This window comes from Tupaia chinensis, unplaced genomic scaffold (assembly GCF_000334495.1).
Source record: "Tupaia chinensis unplaced genomic scaffold, TupChi_1.0 Scaffold139733_1, whole genome shotgun sequence".
NCBI classification, from domain to species: domain Eukaryota; kingdom Metazoa; phylum Chordata; class Mammalia; order Scandentia; family Tupaiidae; genus Tupaia; species Tupaia belangeri.
The window spans coordinates 254,641-262,146 of NW_006199613.1; the positions used below are offsets into that span (position 1 = coordinate 254,641).

At 60.2% G+C, this 7,506-nt stretch overlaps 1 protein-coding gene across 1 annotated transcript in view; it reads right to left on the reverse strand.

Moving 5' to 3' along the window:
- LDLRAD3 (low density lipoprotein receptor class A domain containing 3) overlaps positions 1-7,506 on the reverse strand; it is a gene marked incomplete in the record, with an annotated part of 83,457 nt that overhangs the window by 45,642 nt on the left and 30,309 nt on the right.

Sequence of the window (7,506 nt, forward strand, 5' to 3'; positions counted from 1 at the left end):
CCCCCGGGCTGCCCCCCCCCCCACCGGCCAGCCCTGCTGCTTCGAAAGCCCCGAGCAGGCCAGACGGCCCCACAGCATGGTGGACACGCAGTCGGCGTGTGCTGAGCCAGGGACGGACGGGGGTATGATGGGAAGGCAGGGGACGACGGGCAGCAAGGGGGACGGTGGATGGGAAAGGGACCAGGGCAGTGCGGGGACGATGGACGTGTGTGGGTGACACACGGTACTTGCTTCTCGAGGGGCCGAAGAACTGCTAGGAATCCCTTCCCTGAGTGTTGGGGCGAAGGGCTGGCCTTCAGTCGTGCCCAGGGCTCTGCATGGGCCCTCGCGCTGACCCCCAGCACCACCCTGTGCGCTGCGCAGACACGGGCTGATCTCACAGCAAGGTCTCTGGGAGGGCCCCACTCCAGCCCTGTCTGCACCAGCCCCGCTCCTGGAGTCCGTGGCTAGGGGACCTGCTGACCACGGGGCCAGCGCGGTCAGCACTCTGAATGCGCCCGCCAAGCCTCCACTGAGCTCCTGGCAGCTGGCACTCTCTGCTACAGACCGAGGTGCCTGGGGGGCCGGAGCCCTGTCTCCTGGACGCCCTCGGTTCACCTCCCCTCGAGGAGACCACGTAAGGAGCCCGTGACCGCTCCTGGAGAGCCGCCGTACCTGGAACGGCCTCGGGCCCCGGCACAGGGAGGGTTCTTATCCCACTGTGCGGGTGTGCCTGGAGGGGCACGTGGCCTGCCCAAGGTCACACGGCCAGAAAACCTTGCGTGGGGTGAGCCCAGGCGCTCGGACCCCAGGAGTCCTGTGCCCAAGCAGCTCGACTGTCCCTCTGTCAAGGGCATCGCTTCTCACAGACAGCGATGGAGACCCTGCCGCGCACTGACGGGGGTCTGCCAAGCATGGCCTGGGGGTGGCTTCCTGTCCCCGAGGCTGGCCTCGCCTGCGAGCACCCGGCTGCGGGGTTTCTTTCACGGGCTAGCAACACCGAGGCTCCCTCCAGGGCGGAAGGGTGAAGGGCTACGCTGGCTCTCACGGAGGCACGATCCTCGGCCAGGAAGCCGTGTACAGGCGGGGAGGCTACGGGACTGCAGCGTGGCAGGGCATGAGGGCAGCAGCACGAGCGAGGCTTCTGAAAAGTTAGACGGAGCACATCACCGGCCTGTGTGCACGGGGCCAGGACGCGCATCTGCAGGGAGAGGCGGGCCGCAGCCATGCCATGGCACCGAGCAGGCGGGCGACCAGGCTACGGGTACAGCATGGGGGCTCTCGGGCTGCTTTTGCTGCTTTTCTGCAGGGCCGAATGTATGTCAAAATATAAAGCTAAACCACACCCCTGCGAGTCACATGGAATCAGCGATACCTCCCTCGCCAAAAAGCCACGGTTAATGCCCTCTTCTGCATCTTGTTTACTCAAAGGACATCAGAACACAGATTTTTACTATTATTATTATTTTTTAAGAGTTTTTTTGCTATAGGGAGCGTGCACTCACCAGACAGAGACAGAGAGATAGAAAGCGAGAAATCACCCCCCAGGGGGGATGGCCACACCGCAATCCCTTCTCCTCCATTCTCCTCTCGGGATCTTGGGCATGCACGCACATGCGCCCGGCGTGAGTTTAAGCCACCGGGTCCAGGACGTGAACCGCAGTTGACTATGTGGGAGTCCAGCGACATAGCCATTACACTAACTGCTGGTCTCAGAACACAGATGTTTTCTATGTTCCAATTTTTTAAATTAAACTTTACGTATTTTTTTTAGTGAGAGATTTCTCCTATAGGGTGTGTGGGCTCACAAGAGAGACAGCGAGCAAGCGAGAGAGAGAGAGACAGAAAACACGAAATCACCCCCTAGGGGAATGACCACGGTGCAATTGCTTCCCGGAATTATGGGCACGGACGCACACATGCCCGGTGTGAGTTTTAAGTTGCCAGGTCTGGGACTCGAACCATGGTCAACTACTTGGAAGTCCAGTGACATAGCCACCACACCATCTGCTGGTCCCTAAAATTTCCATTTTTTAACTAGTCGTAGGTTCACATAAAGTTCTAAGAAATAATAGACCTGTGTGCCATCCTCTCTACTTCCCCAAGGGCCACCACGTAAAGCCATCAACCGTCGGGGCCAGCCTGCCGACCTGACACAGGCACTACCCAGACACCTCACCACTAACTGCTGGTCTCAGAACACAGATGTTTTCTATGTTCCAATTTTTTAAATTAAACTTTACGTATTTTTTTTAGTGAGAGATTTCTCCTATAGGGTGTGTGGGCTCACAAGAGAGACAGCGAGCAAGCGAGAGAGAGAGAGACAGAAAACACGAAATCACCCCCTAGGGGAATGACCACGGTGCAATTGCTTCCCGGAATTATGGGCACGGACGCACACATGCCCGGTGTGAGTTTTAAGTTGCCAGGTCTGGGACTCGAACCATGGTCAACTACTTGGAAGTCCAGTGACATAGCCACCACACCATCTGCTGGTCCCTAAAATTTCCATTTTTTAACTAGTCGTAGGTTCACATAAAGTTCTAAGAAATAATAGACCTGTGTGCCATCCTCTCTACTTCCCCAAGGGCCACCACGTAAAGCCATCAACCGTCGGGGCCAGCCTGCCGACCTGACACAGGCACTACCCAGACACCTTCCCTCTGCTGGGTCCCTCGGGACATCCTGTGGTCACACCCACCACCCTCACCTCCAGCCCCTCTCAACTCCTGGAAATGCCTCCATTTCTGGAACTGTGTGGTTTGAAGGTTACAAAAATGGAGCCAGGTACTATGTATTTTTCTACAAATGGCTCTTTTCACTCATGTAATCATTCCTCATAACTTTCGGAAGAAAATGCGTATAATCTGTGCACTGATTTTCCATTTGTTGTTACAACAGGAATGTTCCCATCTGTGATGGCTTCCTACTGGTGCATCGAGGTGCCGTTTCCTCCACGGAGGCCTCTGAGTGTGCTGTGAAGACTGTCATGGCAGGGCCCGGGAGCCGTCGATCAGATGTTTACGACGTGCCAACTTAAAGAGCGATTGCTCAGAACACTTCAGAACCACCGCGAGCTGCCGTGCCGCGTCCCGAGCCCATCTATCTCCAGGGTCACACGTGACGTGGTGGGCGTGTGGTCATACAGCTGGGGATGGCAGCATAGGACACAGTGAGATCTGCCCCTGGAGAGGCGCAGCGTGGTCTGGGGAAACTGGGTGCCGGCTCCCAGGGAAGCACAGAGCCTCAGCGTCCGGAGACCCAGGGCTGACCACACAGGCGTTTCTGCACAGCCAACCCTCGGACCCCGGGGGAAGGCGGTATAAACCTTGTTCTCACACATGCAGCCCGGGCACGAAAGCTGCCTGTGCTCCTGGGACGGGAACCCCCAAGGAACTGCAACAGGAATGTCCCCAAGGAATGCCCCAAGGGCAGCAGGGCAGCGGGGCAGTGGGCAGGCCTGTCTGGTCGCTCCTTTATTTTATTTTTTAAAAATTTGCTATGGGCACATGTGCTTGCCAAAGGAAAGAGGGTGACAGAGAAGGAGGGAGAGAGAAGGAGAGGGCGGAGGGAGGGAGGGAGAGAGGGAGAAGTGAGAGGGAGTGAGAGAGGAGTGGGGGAAGGAGTGAGAGGGAGGGAGAAAAGGAGGGAGGGAGAGGGAGATGGGGAAGCACCCCCAGGAGTGATGGCCCCTGCAACCCCTTCCCCTCCAGCGCCCTTTCGAACCTTGGGCACGTGCACACACGCACCAAGTGGTTTCAAGCCGCTGCGTCTGGAGCTCACACTGCAGTCGGCCCTGTGACATCAGCAGCCCCTGGCTGGCCTACCCTGTCAGCTCTTCCTGCAGAGACGGGACCTTCATGTGCATAGCACCAGGTGGCAGAGAGCGCGTTCCCGGTCGGGTCTGCTCCTCCAACGCTGTCCTTGATCAGCCAGCCCCACCTGGTGACCTTCTTAGGGGTCAGAGGCGAGGCCCCCCTGGAGGCTCTGAGTCCGGGCTGTGTGCCCCCTCATGGTGCCCACACTTGACATGCTGCTGTCCCACGGTCCCCATCATAGCACGGTGCAGTCTCCAACATCCCCACCTCCTGCTGTCCACATTCTGGCCACGTGGCCCCCTCAAGTCCATCCCCACGCTCCCACCCTAGCCTCCATGGATCCACGCCGTCTGTGTGGGCGCCACTCCCAGGACCCGGTGTGGCTCTCCACAGGGAGTGGAGGCAGACCTGAGGCTCTGTGGGGCAGGGTCAGGGGAGGCCTGGGTTCAAGTCCAGAGGGCTCCTGAGCAGCCGGACAGTGCCTGCCCATTCTGGGCGGCTGAGGCCGGGGTGGATCGAGACAGGCCTCTTCCAGGCTGCCTGCAGAATGCTTGCAGAAATTCGGAACCGGTGGGGTGCTGCCTGTCTCTGTTCTCTCCTCTCACAGTCTCTGTCTTGGTCTTTCTTGCTCATGGAAAAAACAAATAAATTATTTAACAGGAAGAAGCCCTTCCTCCCACCCTGCCGCTCAAGCTCTTAGCTGACGTCCCCTTCCGTCCCCTTCCGGTCCTTCACAGAATGTCTCTCCACCTCCCGCATGGTGGCCCCTCCCTCGAGCCCTGGCAGTCACCTCTGAAGGAGCTGCCCCACAGCCACACAGGGCCTCGTGGAGACAGTTGGGAGGGATGGCCAGCCGAGTATGCACTCCCTTTGCAGATGGGATCGCAAATCCTCCCAAGGATGGAGGTGCCGAGGTCCCGGCGTGAAGAGACCTCGCTCTGCTGATAAACAGGGCCAAGGCTGATGCCCACCTGGCGCTCTCTTGGTCTCCAGGCCCCAGTGCAGTGCCAAGGACTCGGCGGGCACGAGGAAGACGAGACCCGAGCGACCACGGATGAGCGGGCGCCCGTTGGCTACCAGCCTGTGGCTCTGCCCTGACTCCAGCCTCGCCACTGAGACTTCTGCTCTTCACAGACTTTACAGGCCAGTAAAATAAGCTGTAGAAATTGAAAGCTAGGCGGGAGGAGCAGAGGAAGGGCTGGCGAGCGCCCAAGTTTGTCACCCCAGGCCTACACAAACGAGTGGACCACCTCGACTCACGCCGCCCAAGGAAAGGCTGCGGGGCCCGGGGGCAGGAGACGTGGCTCTGGGGGAGCTCTCCCTCAGCAGGCAGAGCTGGTCTGCATGGCACCAGCTGCTGCTCTCAGCACCAGGGCCCAGTGATGGCTGGGCTGCAGCTCTGGTGCCGGCCAGGGGCCCCACGGGGTCGTGTCGGAACTAGGGGCCCCCAGGAGACGCCCAGCTTCCATGGATGTTTTGTAGAGAGCAGGTGAGCAGAGAGGCTCGTGGGAACTCAGACTCCTGGCCCTCTCCCTCAGGAGCCCACATCTTTACCACGCTCCCTGGAGGCCCATGTCCGCCCGACCTGGGGGGACCCCGTCAGCACCCACAAAGCGCTTCCTTGTCATCCCTGTCCTCATGGGGCCACTCCCTGAACATGGTGACAGGGCCCACGTGGGGTCAGCTCTGGCTGCTACCCTGGAGTCAGGCCCAACACTCACATCCCAGACAGAACGCTCAGAACCACCACATGGGAACCACGGACCTCCTGATGGCCTCTCCCAGGCCAAGGAGGCCTCCCTCTCTGGCTGCACACAGCACGCAGTGAGCCCACGTCAGAGCGGAGGGCTCGTACGCACGTGGCTATGGTCCTGGGGAGACCCCTAGAGCTCTAGCACTCTTCATCAGCTCTGCTTGTGCTGTAAAAGCGTACCCTTCCCCGGCGTACAGGTCAAGGTGGGTGACGAGAGCGGCTGGGACTTCCTGGCCCATGACAGAGGAGCTCCTGAGCACCGGGGTGCTGCCAGGCACCCAGCACGGGCTGTCCGAAGCGAGGAGACGGGCTCTCTGACGGCAGCGTTCGGGTAGGAGCCTCTGTGCAGCTCAAAGAGCAGCCAGCGGGAGCTGGGGCAGAGTCTCGCTAGGGTGGAGGCTGACGCCAGGAGAGGTCTCAGAAGAAGGCCGGCCTCCCTGGGACATCGTGCCGAGCCAAGGTGGGGCGTGTGCATTCTCTGAGTGCTCCCCCACATTAACTCACATGCTCGGGGTCACGCCTGCAGAGAACGAGACATCAGGGGCAGCGGGGCGCAGGACACGCCAACCTGTGCGGCAAGCCAAGCCGCATGCGAAGGCCCGAGGCAGGTGCCGCGTGCGAGAGGGGGTCATGTGAACACGCTTCTCACATCAGCAAAAGTGCCACTGTCTTCTCCTTAAAAAGACAAAGAGCCCCATTTTCTGTGACAAACGTGCTATGAGCCACGTGCAAGTCGCACACACTGAGGGTGTGAGGGCTGGCACTGCTCGATTGTACAAATGAGGGAAAATCGAATGATGAAATCCGCCTGACTCGAGGCACACGGCATAACCCAGGATGTACCCGCGCGGCCTCGCTGGTCAGCACAGCAGAAAGCCCAGTGTCTGGAACCGCCCCTGAAACCTGAACTTCTCATGAAAAACCAGGTTGCTTCATAAAGACAGGATAGTGAGGGCAGCACTTTGACCGGCCACCTGCCTGGATCCCCGAGCAGCCAGTGGAGAGTAGGGTGAGCAGCCCAGAGAGCCAAACCCACGCCACTCACATCTCTGCAAACACCGTGCTCAAACCCAAAGCCCTTGCTCGGAGCACGAGACACTGTTGTGGGCCTGGGTCTCACCGGCTGGGTGCTGCCACGTGCCACTCTTCCCCAGACACGCCGGCTGCTTCGAGCACAGGGGGAGCGAGCGAGCAGACCACTGGAGACCCAGCAGCACGTCCACACAGCAGGCTACAGCCCGGGGTCTATGGACTTCTACCCCAGATCCTCCCCTCCTCACTGAGACCTCGGACAGGTCACTTTCCCCCGGAGCCTCCGCGGCTCGGTCAGTGGAAAGGGGACAAGGTGCCCTCGAGGCTCTGCACAGACACAGCACACGTCTGAGACCACCCCCGCCCTGAGGTCCCCGAGACCACAAGGGGGATCCAGAGGCTGTGTCCAGTCGTCCACCCTACCCCCGAGTTCCCCAGACTGCGCCTCACAGCAAGGCAGAGGACGGCCTTGGCCAGGAGACAGGGCAGCAGCACGGGCAACGAGACGTCAGCACGCCACGCCTGCGGTCCACATGCCTGCCTGGCAGTGGTTATAGCAGGCAGGGTCAAGGCCAGCATGCCCACTCGGGCGCCGGTCACCACCTGCCGGCCCCAGACTCGGGGTATGTCATTGGCTTCTCTCTGCCATGGCGTTCTCGTCAGACAGCAAGGTCCTGCTCAGACCTTCCCGGTCAGGGCCGGCCGTGACGGTCACCTGCCTGCTGTCCCCAAGTCTCAGACCTTCCCGGGCAGGGCTAGCTGTGACAGTCACCCCCCACCATCCTCATGTCTCAGACCTTCCCAGGCAGGGCCGGCCGTGACGGTCACCCCCTGCTATCCCCACGTCTCAGACCTTCCTGGGCAGGGCCGGCCATGACAGTCACCCCCTGCTGTCCCCACGTCCCAGACCTTCCTGGTCAGGCC